The following is a 16,929-nucleotide window of genomic DNA, read 5'->3' as shown; positions in this document are numbered from 1 at the left end:
CTGTGGTAAAACACTTTTTTTTTTTCCAACATTCAAAGCAAGAAAAAAGGAACCTGATGCCATTGGACTAAGGTCTGCTATTTCTACCTGGTTAATTTGGAAAAGGGAATTTTTCCTAAAAGGCTTTTCTCAGTTATTATGGGAAGAAGTGGAACACTTAAGCCTATGAGCTGCTCCTGCCTTCTCCACTTGTTAGTTCAGATTTAGCTAATCAGTCAAAGAGGTAGCTCTGCACTGGGAAATAAAGGGGACATACCAGATGACATCTGCATCCTGTCACCCTCTCCTCTGTGCTCCATTTTGAGACACAAACTTGAAGTGACTAATCTAAGTCCAGCTTCAAACAACAGTAAAGGGCTGCTGTGGCCAGGTAATCTGCACATTGGCTAGCTTGCACAAAACAGCCCTCCTGCAGACCATGCAATCTTTTGGAATTTGACTATCAATTCAGCTATAAGCAGGTGGTGTTGTGGGGGCTTTCTTTGGTTTGTTGCCTTTTTCCCCCCCCCCCCCCCCTTCACTCATGTACTCATAGTAACACTGAGAATTTCTACCAAGAGAAGCTATAGCTGTTCTTGTGTTCCAGGGCAGTCGAGTCAGGTCTCTCTCAATATTAAATCCAGCTCTACTCATTCTGGAAAAAACAAAGTAGAAGACAGCGATGTGTAGGAAAGGTCTGCCTTATCAAGTGATCCCCCACAGGTGACTAGGCTCAGATTGTCAGTAGAGCTGGCAAATTCAAGGTTTGCATACATGACAGAAGCAAATCCACCACAGAAATGAATGCTGACCCTGGAAAACCCACAGAGCAGACTCAGTCTCCAAACTGGCAGTGATCTGGCAGGATGAGGACCTATCTGTCCTCTCTGGAGATTCTCAGCAACGCTGACAGAAGGTTGTGGTAGAGCACAAGTGTGCGAGATAAGCTGTCTAACTCTCTGTTGCATCAGGGAGATGGAGTGTAACCTTGTACAACCAGGAGAGTCCCCTAAGCACACACAGCTCCCCACTTTGGGCAAGCTACTTCCGTCAAGCAACTTTCCTTTGTTGTTTGCATCCTTTTTAACACTAGCTTCAGGGTAGTCATCTGTCTCGCTGAAATTACGACCTTCATTCCACATCCCACATCCCCCATTTTAAACTCTTGTATAAGGAAGCTGACTGTATTTTAACTCTTACGGCTCAGCATGACCTAATATCTTCATTTTGATTGCATCCAACTGAAGCACAACCATATTTCTCATAAGCATTATTCTAATATAGTGGCTCATAAAAAGGGCCCTAGATCAAGTACTTATTTCTGGTAAGATACCCCCTTGAGTACAGTCTTCTAAATGTTTGTCTGGGGGGTGGTTTGCTTGGTTTTGTTTTACTGTAAGGAGATATAATATCTAAAATTTCTTGGCACATTTTATAAATGCAGTAGTAGTGCCTTAATGTGACATTATACACAGTACTCTCAGAGAATTGTCAAATGCTGTCTTTATTACATATAGTAGAAAAAGATCTTTCAAACAGGTGAAAGGTTGTGAGACAACAAAAAGTTTGTGTCTCCAAGGAAGGAAATTTAACGAATTCCAACATGCCAAGATCTTTGCTACATTTGCAGCTCCTCTACAGCATGTCAACGATCACAGGGTCAAACTCTGGAACACAAGAGACATAGCTAAGGTAAGTTACAATACAATAAACATTCTAAACGCAGTTCCTCTCCCTGTATAGATCCAAGTTATCCCCTTACTTCCTCCCTCCCATTCATTCTGCCACCCATGATAAACTCAATCTGTTTGCACAGCCTGTTGACTTAATATTGTCTGTTCCTTGTTACTAAAAGATGAACAGTTGTCTCTCTTTTCACTGCTTCATGAGATTCTTGCTCTTGTGAAGTTACATAAACCCAGACTACCATTTAATCAGCCATTTTTCCCTTTTACTACTTAAAATATATAATAATTCAACTGTTCCTTTGACAATCAAAATCTCATAAGTAGTCTTCTAATGCAAGTTTATTTTATTACATTAGAATTCTAGGTATCTGCTTTCTTCATATTCTATTCAGGTGCAACTCATAAAACCATATGTCAGCTAGCAAATTGCAAGTTTGTAGGTATAAATATTAAAGACATACATCAAACACTAAGTCCCAAATTTACAGTTCAAACCTAAATGCAAAATCCAAAGTCAAAACTACTGAGAAACCAGAAAAACAGATACTATTATTTTCTGATCTGCTGTTTTCCTTTGTTTTTCTAATCACTACAGAGTATTGGTATATTAATTCAAGCTTCGCTAAATTACCTGATTTCACAAGTGAAAGACAGTATTGACAACTGCTCATTTTAATGCTTCCCACGCTGATCAAGTTATTTATGACAAAGAAAATAAGTTATTTTCAATAAATCCATTTCCCCCTCACCCCAGTGCCTGTTTTGTTTTTATTGTTGTCAAAGAAAAATGTTCTATTGTTTCCTCATGCAGATGGAGGAACAGTGGGACTGCCAGAAGTTATTCTGGAGTTTTAGACTACAAAGCTGCAGGACTTTTAAAACCTATCAAATTATCAAGTCTAGTCTTCCGGTTTTGGCAGGAGCTAACTTGTCATCCTTAAATAAATAAATACATAAATAAATGATTCCCCACCTTACACACAGTTCAGCATATAAATTCACATCATGCACTAAATAACTCTTCCCTGAGTTCATACCTCATAACATTAGATTGGTTTACTCTCACTGTTACATCTTTTTGCACAACAAGAGACATTATTTAGTGACCAGACTTTGAAAACGCTGCATCAACCCATCCCAAAGAATTAGACTTCAGCCAGTTATTTATCAAAGCCCCATTTTCATGCTACAGTAATGCAACTATTACCGATGACAGGTCTGCTCTAAGTGCAGCTATATGTTGAAGTAAGCTGCAAATAAGAGAAGATTAAATGATTTTGTGGACAATAGTATGTTTGATTTATGTTAACTGTCATTATCCTAAGACACATAAAAAGCCTCTTTCTGGGGGACTAAAAGCAAACTATTTACCATATAATATCATCTGAGTAGTCTTTGTGCTGATGAATACTGTGTTCAGAGAAGTAACTCTTTCCATTGTAATTTACATGTCTACCCTGCATCTCCTAGAATACAAATATTGAAGTTTATCAATTTGTTTTACATTTTAACCAATCCTCAGCTTAAATTTGGTGGGAAGAACATTTTTATTTGAATAAATGTGAACCAAGTGAAAACTGAATTTATGGGGAGAAGGAAAGTTTTAAAACTAAGGTAAACCCATTGCCTAGACAGATACAGTGGACAAAAACAGGGCTTCTCAAACTCTGATTAAGCTCCTTGTGGTCAGTAAAGGACTCAACAGAGATACCAAACTACAGCAGATAACTTAAGTTATTAAATATTTCTACCCACTAATCAAGCTTCAGGATCATACAGATACATGAGCCAAAAGGAGTCTACACAGAAGTCCTGAAAAACAATACCAACAATATTACAAGCTCAATATGAGTGAACCAGTGTGCTGCTGCAGCAAGGGCCAACAGGATGCTGGGCTACATCAACAAGGGCATCACCAGCAGAGATAAAGAAGTAGTTATCCCACTCTACTCAGCATTTGTCAGGCTACACCTGGAATAATTCGTTCAGTTTTGGTCCCTGCTATTCAAAAAAGATGTGGACAAGCTGGAGAGGGTCCAGAGAAGGGCCACAAAGATGATCAAAGGACTGAGAAGCTGCCATACAAGGAAAGGCTGAGAGAACTGAACTTGTTCAGCCTTAAGGTGGTTTAGGGGAGACCTCATCACCATGTTCCAGTATTTAAAGTGTGGCTAAAAAGATGTAGACTCCCTTTTTACAAGGAGTCACATGGGAAAAACAAGGGGCAATGGGTACAAGTTACATCCTGTGAGATTCCAATCGGACACAAGAGGGAAATTTTTCACTCTTAGAACAATCAGCCATTGGAATAATCTCCCCAGGGAAGCGGTGGATTCCCCAGCATTGGACACTTTTAAGATTCAGCTGGATAGGGTGCTGGGCCAGCTTGTCTAGACTGTGCTTTTGCCAAGAAAGGTTGGACCAGATGATCCTTGTGGCCCCTTCCAACCTGGTATTTTATGACTCTGTGAACAGCTAGGCAAATCCATGCATGCGAGAACTTGATCCAGTGTGCCAACCCATATCATTCCAACCCATGAGATGCTCACCAGGGACTCCACTAAGGAGGACCCTCAGAGATCAGCACCAGAAGGCTTCAACAACCAGGTTCCACAATGCATCATTTGACAGAAATGCAAAAATTCTGTTCTTGCAGGAAAATTCTCACATTGTGCATTGACAGCATAGGGGCCTCATCCAACTCCGCTGCAAGTTAATGGTAGGGCATGGGTGTGTTTTTAAATATTTATATTTCTGCTGTTTTTTGCAGAAAGTCAGTAAAACATGATGCCTGTCCACTGTAAATACTTGCTTCTGAATTCTGTTTAGCTAGTGGTTTGGGGGTTTCTCTTCCCCTGAAAAGTCTGAGATAGAAAATGTTTAAATTTAGATTTTTTTTTTAAGCCCTGTTAAGCAATAATATTTCAATTGAATGTATATTATGCCATGCACAGGGTAATAAACAGCCGAGTTACTTTCACACAATTATGGAACTTTGCCTAATTCCAGACACCTTTTAACAAAACAAGAAAACATGTCTACATATAGCACAGAAGATAAAACTGCATCAGTTAGATACAGTAACAGATTTTTCATATGCAACGATTGTGGCCACTGCTTATCATCTCACCAGTTAGTAGCCTACGCTCTTGTTTCTTAGTATTTCAGTTAACTGCTTAGAGTACAATTAAAACTGATACTGTTTCATCCCTAGAGTTCCTAAAAACCTGCTTTCATTCCACATCTTTTAAGACTTCTATGTGTACTCAGGCATCTTTTAGGGAACATACAAAATGATCCAGTTAAATTTTTTAGTATTATATACTCCAACAAACATGATCCCTCTACTCCAAATGACTTCAAAAAACTGTAATCAAAACACTGAGTCAGCATATGTAACAAAACGCAACATCTGTGGTCTTCAAAATAAATTTCCTATCTCTCCCGCAAAGAGCAAGTAAAAGCAAACCAACATCAATCTAACCCACAAAATATCTAGGAAAAAACTTTTCCTAAGCCAAACTTCAGCGCTGAGTTTTATTCAGAGGCCACAGAAAGGCTCGCTTATTCCTGTTCTGGATTCTGCAACAGGAAAGCAGGTACGCAACATCAGTGGAGGCAGCTTTTAAGCATGCATGTGAACTCTGTTATTCTAAGCCAAGACGTTTCAAACCAACTAAAACCAAACAAAACCAGGAGACACCCCATGTTTCTTAGCATTTCACTTCTACCTTAGTCACTGTAAATTGCCTAAAGACACAGACCCCGAGCAGGACTGTCCAATTACGGGCCCAATCCAGAACTCCTTTGAATCAGGGAAACAAAACGTTACAAAAGCAGGTTTTGGATTTGCTCATCAGTAGAAATTTGTGAGGTTTTGCCTTTTTTTTTTTTTTAAGCGCACTACAAATATATTTTTGTCCCTTTATTTACTTATTTTTAAAGAGGGAAGGACACCCTCAAGCCAAGTTATCTACCGCGGGTACACCCCGCACCACCTCGCCATCTCCCGCCGCACCTGAGCCTGACGCTCACCGCGCACAGCACCGTACCCACACACGCCCGGCTTCGCCTCCCGCCCCGACAAACACCGAAACCCGCCCGCCGAGCTCCTCTCTTCCCTGGCCGCCGCCACCGCCGGCGGGGCACCCCCGGCCCCCCGCAATCCCGCCCGCCACACCGGCCCCTCAGCCCGTGCCGCCCAACGGCCAACCGCCGGGGGCGCGCGGGGCAGGGAGCGCGGCGCGAGCCCAACCGTCCACCCCTCGCGCGGGGGAGATGGAGCGGGCGGCGGCGGCAGGCGTCCGCCCCGGGGAGACGGGCGAACTCGGGCAACTTGTGCCGTCTAGTTGGAGGCGGCAGCCCCTGTCAGCCCGCCGGCTTGGCCGCTGGGGTCAGGGGGAGAAGTCACCTGAGGGGCAGCGCGCCGGAGGCAAGCGGGCAAACTGCCCTGGCGGCTCCCGAGCCGGGAGCCGCCCCCATGTCCTCCCGCCTCCTCCCCGGGCTGAGCAGCCGCCGGGGCTAAGGCTGTCCTCCCTCAGACTCTAAGCTATGGCTGCTCCTGCTGCCTCACGGTGGGGGGGAAGGAAGGAGGCGAGGGAGACTTCCAGTCTCCGATGACAGGGTCCCTTCTCCCGCCGCAGCACGCCAGGGGAAGGCTGCTCCCCCGCTGCCGGGGAGAGGGCTGGGCCGAGGGCTGCCCCCGGGGCGGAGGGCTGCGCCGGCTCCCCGCGGCACTCACCTCTCCGCGCCGCCCTCCCTCCCGCCGGCTCCTCGCTCGCTGCCTGCAGCCGGCGCCTCTGCGAGCACAGCCCCCTCCTCCGCGCTAATGGCAGGAGGAGGAGGGCGGTGGGAGGGCCCCGGCGGAGGGATGTTTACCCGGCGGCTCTCGCGAGAGCCCGGCGCCGCCGAACCGGGCCGTGATTGGCCGCTCCCGCCGCCCGCCAGCGGTGTGGCCCGCCCCGGCCCGGCCCGCCGGCAGGTGCCACGGCAGTCTGCGAGCCCCGCGTCTCTCGGGGCGGGCATCTCGGCTGCGCTTCCTTTTTTCTCCTTCACAACAGCCGAAAGTTCCCGGGGTGGAGCGGCCCCGCCGCCGGCTCTTCGCAGAGCGCAGCCGCTGCCCCGGCTGCCCGCGGGCCGAAGGGGCTGCCTTTCCCTTCAGCCTGAGCAGCCAGCTTAGACCTTCGCTCTCAAGAGGCTCTGGTGGCGGAGGTTCACCGAAGGGCTTGTAGTTGTGGAGGGATCTCACGGTCAGGAGGGCACTGTTAAACTTGCTTTCAGCATACCGAAGCGCCCAGATGCGCAAGCAGAAGACAGCAGGATTAACTGGAAATAGCACATTTGCAGGTCTTTTGCCTTTATGTCTTTCCGTCCCACCACCGAAGTAGAAGGGTAAGGATGTTAACACAGGCAGAAGATAGTTAAACCCTACTGTGATTTTAGTACTACCTGACTATAAAACGAAGCAGCAGCACTTAATGGAGAAAAGTGTTATCTAAGGATGCAATGATACTGATTTCTTACAAAGCCATCCTTGCAGAAGGCAAATCTCTGAGCTCAGATTGAAGAATGACAAGGTACAACTGTCTTCTGCTTCTGTAACAATATGCAATGTGTGGAAGCTAGTTAAAGTTTGTCCTAGTGTCATCAGTTGACTTGAGGATAGTTGCTGATGAAGACTTATTTGGCAGCCACATTTAATTTGTTTTACCACATTAGTCTTTATATAGAGATAAGGGTCTTCCACATTTGGAGCCTGCAGTAATGAAGTTGTGCACTCTTGTTTACCATATTGTAGTGGTGAAAGTGTAGACACATAACCCAGACAAAGAATTAGCAAGAGGGGAAAAAGGGAAAAGACACTCTAAACTATGATAATTGAAAATAAATCACAGACCTAGAAAAACAGTATTTCACTAAAGCATTCTTCCCAGAGCACAAGTCTTTAAAAATCTTTATCAAAACAATGGTAAAAGGGAATGAGAGACGACATGCCCCCTTCAACAGGAATGGGTACAGATTTTGACTGGGGCTTTCTGGTGCTTGAGAGTTTTGATTTTGGTATCTTGCTTCTTTCTGCTCCCCCACTCTAAAGCTGTCAAAGGGAAGGTGGCAGAGGCAAGGTCAGTCTTGGACACAATGAGGACCAGCTATGACAATGAAAATCAGATGAATATTCACAACATGACGTAACAGTTCCTGACTTGCTGCTGCTACTCCTCTTGTGGGTCCTGCCAGCACAGCAGATGGCAGACACTGAAAGACTGTTGTGCCAGTGGAAAATTACTGAGTTATTTTGGCCCTGTGTATGTGCCCATGTGAGGGGGGAAGTGGAGCAAACTTCTATTTATTTCATTATTTTTAAGAGTGAAAAGGAAAACAAGTGGTTCCTAAGAGTACAAAAATTACTGGCATCTAAAGAACTGGTGTCTTATTTTAGACAAATGATACATGTCTGTTTACATTGTAAGTTTTCCTTGTAATTCCATATAACTTTCCTCATAAGTCAGAATTGTGAGTTTTCCTAAATAGAAGTGCAATTAAAAAGAAAGATAAATAACATAGTAATAATAGCACTGGCTGTTACTTAAGAGACCTATGGAAAAACTAAGTATTTCATGTTTCTATTTTTATGTGGCTGTAAAAGTATTTATGTTAGTGTACTTTCCATTGCAAAACAGACTTGGTTTATTTTAATTTTCTAATTTTACATAGCTATACACATAGAAGGTTATCTTACTTGATCTTGCAATGGAATCACTGCTGTTGCGGTTGGAATGAATGGGATACCTAATGTGAATACAGTTAAGCATGTCCATAGTCTTTGAAGGTCTGCATGCTTAAAGAAAGCTACAAACAAATGCTCATCCTGAAATAAACCATTGAAGAACCAAGCCTGCAAATAATATCTGTGCAGGCAAATGAATTGTGTAGAGATGACAGAAATACATAAGGTTTTAACCAAAACTGTGATGCAACTTAAGAGTCATAAACAGCAGTGTTTGCCCGTTAACTTCTATTTGTATATATTTGCAGGGTTAACCCTTCATTTAGAGGTATAAGAACCTATTCACTGTGCAGAAGGGGAACATCTCTTTAAGTTGCCAGGCATAGGACTTAGAAAAACATTTTGAAACAAAATCTTTGCTCTAAATGTGCATACTTCTGCACACTGTATAGTATTCCAGTCCTGCAAGTTGCAACAGGCAGCAAAAGGTTCTGCGCCCTCTGTTCAGATGGTTCCAGCTGCAGCATCAGGAGACACCCTGGTGTGCAGCAATGAAAAGCAAACACAAAAGCCTAAATACTACTTGTCAAATTCCACTGAATCTTTGAAGCCTTCAAAAAACTTAGGGGAATGTCTGTAGCAAACCTCGTTATTGTAATTCGAAAGAGGGATGCCTTGTCTGTGAAAGGCCAGTTATATGAGGTTTTGACATACGTTCCTTTTTCTGCAGTCAATTAGTGTAACAAATTAAAAATTCTATATCAGAGTCATGCTGGAGATGTCTCCTGGGGACATCCTTGTATTTTTAAACATGAAAGATCCTTCTCAGCATCAGAAATAACCTATAAATATTTAGTCTACAGGAGGCATTCCAAGTAGTTTGAAACTAACTGCTTAGTCAACGTCATATTCAGGAATCAATTCTGAGTTTCCTTTCTTGCTTTCTTACTATTTTCTATGCGTTATAAACCATTTGTATTTCTTCAAAATAAGCCAAAAAAACACTGAAACTTTTAAGACTGGTCAAGAATAATGCAGAGCTAAGTAAGGATAGTGCAAGTCATACAGAAACATTCACACAGTTTTTCCAGTGTCTTATTATGACTATTTTAGCTGCTGTTGGTGCTATTTTTAATAAAAATTTTACTTGTAACTCCCTGATCTGCCTAAATAACAAAGGTGCATGTTTTTGTTGTTTAATACATAGAAGGCCAGGAAAAAAAAGCAAATCCTTTAATCTGTTTTATCATACTTAGCATGCTATTATACAATTCTGACAAGAAATTTTCCACCTGCTGAATGTACTGTAGATCTTTAGTTGCTTGCTTCCTGTGGGGCACATTAGTGAATCAAATGCTTTGAAAATGCTGTGGCATAGAAGAAAATGTAATTTCTTAATAAGTAGAATGCAAACTTAGAAGGAGGCATGTATGGTTGTACTTCATATGCAATGTTTCATGGTTAAATTAAACAATTGAGAAGACTTTGGGCCTGCAAACTCTTGGAGACGTAGGTAACACTGAAATTGATTTGGTTTACTTCTATGAGATTATTTACAGAAGTAACATTACTCACCTGGTTGTTTCCTAGGTCAGGCTCCATATTTAGGAAACTCTCATCAATATTTGAAAAGATATAACAATATAGGAATGTCTGCAGTGATTCAGACCCAGGCTCTGTCTAGGTCACATTTCTGTCTTCCCAGACACCTAGGAGAAAGGAAGAGTAGAACAAATTCAGAAGGGGTTCCTTTAAACCCTCCCACTCTCCGCATATCCTTATGTGGTCTGTCTAAATAGAGGGTTTGCTCTTCCAAGTGCTGTTGTAGTCTCCTCTTAAAATCTTGTAATCATCTTGCATTGCCAGCACATGGATGTTCCATAGCCTGTTGTGTGAAAATCACCTCCTTTTGCTTGTCCTGAACCTGGTTCCTGAGAGCATCTCAGTGTGGATCCTGGTTTTGATGTCAGCATAGACAGTAAACTATCAGGCCATGTCCATCCTGGCAGTGCTACTCTTATTTTTTTTTTATATCCTGTACCTTCTCAGTTGTCTTTATTCTAGACTAAAGAGTCTTAGCTTAGAAGCCATGCCATACCTTTCATCATCCTGTTGCCCATCTCTGAACGTTTTCCATTTCTATCACATTTTTGCAAGCAAAAAGACCAGAATTTCACTATTCAAGGTGTGGATGAACTAGGAATTTATCTAGGGGCATATACTTCTTGCCTCACCTCTTAATTTGAAGGCAGAATAAGCCATTTGCTATGCCTCTCAAAAAGAGTAAGAAAGTTGAACAATGTGAGCAAGTAAGTAATATTGGTTAAGTTTTTAAATGAAGTGCCTTTTTAAGGCATTTGCAACAATCCAGCTCTGTTCCATATAGGCATTTACAGAATGTTGCTATGTCCACCCCCCTTCTTAGAAAGTTCTAGTTTATACTTTCCTGAAAGCTCAGTTAATTTGCTTTATATTAATAGCATCTATGTCACTGGGAAAACATTTATGTTTCCATATGTGTAGTCTAAGGAACAAAGCAGCTCATTCAGCTATACAAAATTAAGGAAATTACTATAGCCACCTTCCAGACTGTCAACTTGTATCCTGAATGCCGTAGCAATTCACAATTATCCTTTCAAAACCAGTATTTTGTGCATTTTCAATACCATTTAAATTTGTTCTTTCCTATGTAAGTATTATTATTTTTTAGTGTGAACTTCTGGCTTGGCTGCGACTTTTGCAGGCAATTTGGAACCCACAGCATGTTTTTTCCTGACACAGAGATATCAAATTCCTCATGCAGGAGTTAAGGATGTGACAAATTTGATTCATTTTGCAAGCAATTAAAATATTTATAGCTGAGTTCACTTAAACGTCATCTCTTAAAATATTATTCCTGGATTCTTTTTGGAGAAAATCCTTGGTGGACCAGCAAGAGATGTATTTAGTACATGATGTTTTTCCATAAACAAAGAAACATGGAAAATATGGAACAAAAAAGTTATGAAAAGCACTAACTAATAAGAACTATTTTTAGTTATTAAGGAAGCTCAATATACTTCATCAGTTAACATAGTTGGCGTTGTCCTTTCTTTAGAATTCTAGAGGAAGATGAAGTTTACAATCTTTACAGTCACCCCCAGAGATACAAAATGATATATTTAACAAAATATTCCTATTCGTCAGGCATTTTATTCATAGGTATGTACTTGATCTGTTCTTACACTGTTTCAGGAGTGACCATATCCTTTTGTTTAACTCTTAGTGAAGATTTTCTGCAATTCTTTGCTTGGTCTATTGTTATATTCACATTATCCTGATACATGGGAGATCATCTGTATATTGCAAGCTTACCACGTAGTCTGTCTTCCTACTTCATGTTTCCTTTTGCCTGTTTTTGCTATATAGCTATCTAGTTCAACTTCGTGTTTGACAGAAAACTCTCAAAACAAATTAAGCAAAAAAGATGCTGGAACAAGATGTAAATGAAATGATGCAACTTGCTGTTACATTCTGTTCTCTGTTTTTCAATCCTACTGCATCTATTTTAGGGCCTGATACAGAAATCTGTGTACTCATGGGAGCTATCTCATTGAACATGGACTTCTGGAGCAGCCATGGGAGAGGATATTCTTCCTTGGAAGGGATGGCGGGCATCACAGCATAGTGTACCTGTTGTAGAAGAACCAAGGACAACAAAATAGGCACAGGAGATATGGAGACTAACCTGAATGATGACACAGAATTGAGAGGAGCTGTTGACACACTTGAGGGCAGAGAGACCCTGCAGAGGGATCTGGACAAATTGGAGAGTTGGGTAATCACCAACCGAATGAAGTTCAACAAAGGTGAGTGCGGGATTTTGCACCTGGCACATGGCAACCCTGGCTGTACATACAGACTGGGGAACGAGAGGCTGGAGAACAGCTCTGTGGAGATGGATCTGGGGGTTCTGGTTGATGGCAAGTCAACAGTGTGCCCTGACAGCCAAGAGGGCCAACCATATCCTGGGTGCATCCAGCACAGCATTGCCAGCCGGGCAAGGGAGGTGATTGTCCCGCCCTGCTCTCCATTGGTGCAGCCTCGCCTGGAGTACTGTGTGCAGTTCTGGGCACCACAGTATAAAAAGGATATAAAGCTACTGGAGGGTGTCCAGAAGAGGGCTATGAAGCTGGTGACGGGTTTAGAGGGGAAGCCGTATGAGGAGCAGCTAAAGTCACTTGATTTGTTCAGCCTGGAGGAGACTGAGGGGAGACCTCATGGCAGCTACAGCTTCCTCACAAGGGGAGGAGGAGGGGCAGGTGCTGATCTCTTCTCTCTGGTGACCAACAACAGAACTGAGGGAATGTCAGGAAGATGTGCCAGGGGAGGTTTAGGTTGGACATTAGGAAAAGGTTCTTCCCCCAGAGGGTGGTGGAGCACTGGAACAGGCTGCCCAGGGAGGTGTCACGGCCCCAAGCCTGACGGTGTTCAAGAAGAGACTGGACAAGGCCCTCAGACACATGGTGTGAACTGTGGGGTTGTCCTGTGCAGGGACAGCAGTTGGACTCGATGATCCTTGTGTGTCCCTTCCAGCTCAAGACATTCTATGATTCTATGACTGGAATCGAACCTGTCATGTTTCTTCTACTGTAACTTGAAACACCACACTTCAGGTCACAGGACAGGGTCATGTATCTTGTCACATAGTATGAGGCTGAAGTCTGCCTATGCAAGCTTCCTGCCTGAAGACCATGCACTTCTGGCTTCTCTCCCTCTTGATATCTTCATGTATGGACAGTCAGTCAGTTGCAGGAGAGTCAAAGGCTGCATTTACTTTCGTAGTCTGTAGCTCAAAGTATGGAGTCAGTATAGAAAGTAAGAAGATGGCTTACAAGGAAGTGGGATAAAACATTACTGGGGTTGTGAAGAAATGTTTCTAGGACTATGAAAGATTTGTCCAACTGGTATAAGTTTATAACATAAGCTTGCACTTATGTTCAGGCACTCTGTTGCTAAGGTGCATGGTTCAGCTGTAGATATCTCAGAGGAGCTGCCCTGAAGTGAGAAGGATTTGGGGAGGAAAGAGGCTAGAGCAAGGGTCATAGATAGCCTAGGAAAACCACAGTTGCAAGGATCAAGGAGTCTGAAGAGCAGACCTCTGTTTCCATGATGGAAGAAGTAAGGACAGGGTAAAGAGATCACCTTCTGGAGGTATTTCTTTGGAGGTATTTCTTATCCAAAGGTAAGCTAATCCAAGAGTAATGCAGCACTGCAAACTCTTAAGTACTCAAAAAATCAGCTCTCCCAAACTTTCACAAAACTCTCAGAACCATGAGTCCAGAAAAGAAGGAGATGATGGTGATGAAATCCTGGGGTTTAGTCAAGTGCTTCAGTTATTTAATTTCCTCTGCTTTGTTCCACCACTGCCCTCCATTTCAATTAAGTAATTGAAAGCCTGAAAACTCCATCCTAAATACGCACACAAAGTTGCAACCCCTTCTCCTGCTGCATTCTTGATTTACATTTCCAGTCCCCCTCACACTGTCTTCCAGCTCCATTCCCTAGATCCCTCCCTGTTCCCTAAGCCCTCTGAGCAGTACCTGACTCTCCCTGCACATTCCTACTAGATTTCCTCACCCCACTAATGGATTGGCACAGCTTCTCCATTGTCTCCAGCGTGTGTGAAGCATGTCCTTGTGATGTCTTTTATTACAGACCCTTACTGAATGGTATAGGGGATATTTTCCATACTGCTTGCTGTTTCATAACATGAGAAGTCTTCTCCGATTTTTAAACACTAATCTTGTTCTCTCTTGAGAGGTGTCACCTCTCCCCCAGCACTCAAGCCAAGTGCTTGAACCCTTGCTGTCTCTACCACAACTATGCTGCTTCTGCACTTCTGCTTTTCCCTCAAAGCTGTGGGCTGATAGTGAGGAAGGCTCCTTTTGCTGCCAAAGATGGAGAAAGGGCAGTTCTCCAGCCTCGGTAGTAAACAGTAAACTTTGGCTCTGCTATGCAGTGCAAAGAGAGAGTCAGCTCTTTGTAGGAGCAAAGCTGTCAGCTCTTGAGGTCTGGCTGTTTCTCATACATCAATTAAATGCAGTAAAAATCTGCAAGGATATAAAAATAATAGTTCTCAATTTGGCAAAGGGCAGTTCTTAAATGAGCTGGCTTCTTTGCAAATTTGCTTAGCTACATGTATCATCTAATGTGAAATAGGAGTTTCTAGACAAAACATTTCAGAATCAAAGTGTAACTAACTCTAATTCGAAAAGGAGGTATAAGAATCAGTTTCTTCATGTCTCTCATACAGTCCCTCTAAATATCCAGAAAATGTACTCTTTCTAATAAAAAATGAATTGTGCCTCTGGTGAAGTCTTGATAAGCCATCAAGAATCAGTTCTTGGTTGACATAAATTTTATGAGGTTTCTGACTCTCTTCATTGGTCTGTCCTACACACAGACACATACATGCATAGTCAGTGTAATTAAATCTTGCATGTGAAGATGTTGAGTTTACTGGCCTATGTCAGCAAGATCACTTTCATTCTTGAGTTTCAATGTCAATAAAGAACAAGTAATGCTACATGCAATTGCCCTACACAGTAAGGCATCTGCCTGAATGTTTAGCCAGTGTGTGATGCAAACACAGAGATGAGTTCACGCTTCTCCCATTCATCTCAAAAGTGACCCTCTGGAGGTTTCCAAATGAAGTGCTAACTACTGTGAGCATTTCAGTGATAGTGTGAACATTTCACTCATGGTTTTCAAAGTTTAGTAAGGAGAGGAACTGCTCAACCATTGCATTTGTAGGTCAAGCCCATAAGAAATTGAGACAATCACCATGTGAAGACATACATAATAAATGGGATGACATTTTGAAGCCTCACCTGTGTTGCAGGCAGACCTTGCAGTGGTACTATAATCTTCCCAATTAGCCTCCCAGTACAGAGATTTTATTAGGTAGCCTTTTATGTTACCTTCATAGGAAAAAATAAGCAATCATGCCATAATTTCCTTCATTTTTGCTGACCTTCTTTGTGAGACTTACCTTTGTTGTCCTTCTTTTTTACTGTCAAGGTAATTGAAAACACAAATTATGTAACTAACTTTTTTACTTTTAATATACCACAACCATTCACTTGAATATAATGACCTAAGCACAATCTCCATCTGCAGAAGAGAAGAAAGTGATTCCAAGCTAACAAAATAGTTACAAACTTACTGCAGACTCACACTTCTTTAGACTACTAATGAGGGAGAGCAGAGAAAGGAAAACAATTCTGTTCCATTCCAGTTATCTTGTGGGCTTGGATCTTTAAATGAAAATAATCCAATTAATTGTCACAGCATGAAGAAAACAGTTGAGTCTGATAAAGACGAGGCAGAACCCTAAAGAAAAAAATGTATAAGGTCTTAATATAAGCCAACAAAGGATTTCTTGGTTTCTGTGCACTTATTCCAGGTCCTTCTCTGCATTGTCTCTGAATAACGTTATGGAGGGGTAGAGCAGTCAGCCCAGGTGAATTTAGCAGGACCAGTCGTGTAATGCTGAGTGTCTCTGTTGTTAGATCGGATGAAATTCTTCTGGAGTCCTCAGGAGCACAGAGCCCCGTGCAGAGGCTGCTGTGCATGAATGGAAACAGAGCAAGTAATTAAGACTGCAGTGCTCAAGTCCGCTATGGAGAAAGGCCACAGGGGGCCCAGTAAAGAAAAGCTTTTTAAAATGTCATCAAGCATCAAATCCCTGGAATTCTGTTCTCACCCTCCCAGTCAACAGTCAAGGATCAACGACATTTTTCAAAAATGATTGTAATTCAGAAAACATGGGCAATAAGCTGCCAGTAGGATGTCAGTGAATCTGGAGCTGCCAAAGTCATTTTCTAGTTTCTCCAAAGGGAATAGAATGTTAATAAAGGTACTCATTTTCCTCCTTTCACTGTAATTAGCCATGCATGGCCACAGCTTGACCACCTGCGTTAACCCAAAACTGTTGAAAAAATGAGTATACTCAAAAGGATTACTGATAGAAGAGACTAGCTTTGAAAGGACAACAAAAAGTCAAATATCTAGCCTAGATTTGTGAGGGTCTGTTAAAACAAGCAGCCTGGTGATAGGGAGTGTATGCAAAAAAAGGTAAGCAGGGATTGAAAATTCGCTTAGGTTTCTTAGGATTTTAACTTGTCTCCTTGTCTCTCTGGGACAGTAGCATTTCTTACTAAAAACAATAATTCCAAGGCTGTTTCCACAGAAATCACATAAATTAGGGTTGTTTCGCTGGCTGGAAATTTTTCATCAGTTGAACTAAATAGGAATCCCTACTCTTTAGTGAGACTCATCTTTTTTCATGTAGAGACAGAGGAGCAACCCACAGAGCAACTGTAAAATCAGGACTGAAGCCTTTGGTTCTGCACCCCAAGTATTGTATGCTAAGAAAGCATCATGGCAGTGAATATGGAAAGATGTGACAAAAGCAAACACCAACCAAATACTTCAGAGCAGCTGTAGAAATTTCTTGTTGGAAGAAAATATTTCAGATGTGAACAACTGGTC

General features: G+C 42.3%; 1 protein-coding gene and 1 long non-coding RNA gene across 2 annotated transcripts in view; one reads left to right on the top strand and one right to left on the bottom strand.

Annotated features, from left to right (window-relative positions):
* The window catches only part of STK38L (serine/threonine kinase 38 like), a 51,789-nt gene extending 45,241 nt beyond the window's left edge, over positions 1-6,548 (bottom strand). Inside the window, exon 1 of the mRNA XM_065032585.1 lies at positions 6,409-6,548. The gene's annotated coding sequence lies outside the window, so the exon portion shown is untranslated. The remainder of the gene's footprint in view (positions 1-6,408) is intronic.
* A 35-nt stretch (positions 6,549-6,583) lies between these two features.
* The window catches only part of LOC110362275 (uncharacterized), a 47,280-nt gene continuing 36,934 nt past the window's right edge, over positions 6,584-16,929 (top strand). The window contains exons 1-2 of the long non-coding RNA XR_002419499.2: positions 6,584-7,243; positions 11,946-12,242. This is a non-coding gene — a long non-coding RNA (uncharacterized LOC110362275). The remainder of the gene's footprint in view (positions 7,244-11,945; positions 12,243-16,929) is intronic.

This window comes from Columba livia, chromosome 1 (genome assembly GCF_036013475.1).
Source record: "Columba livia isolate bColLiv1 breed racing homer chromosome 1, bColLiv1.pat.W.v2, whole genome shotgun sequence".
In the NCBI taxonomy this organism is placed as follows: Eukaryota; Metazoa; Chordata; class Aves; order Columbiformes; family Columbidae; genus Columba; species Columba livia.
The sequence above is the reverse complement of the archived record's forward strand: the minus strand, read 5'-3'. Positions and strand labels throughout refer to the sequence as shown.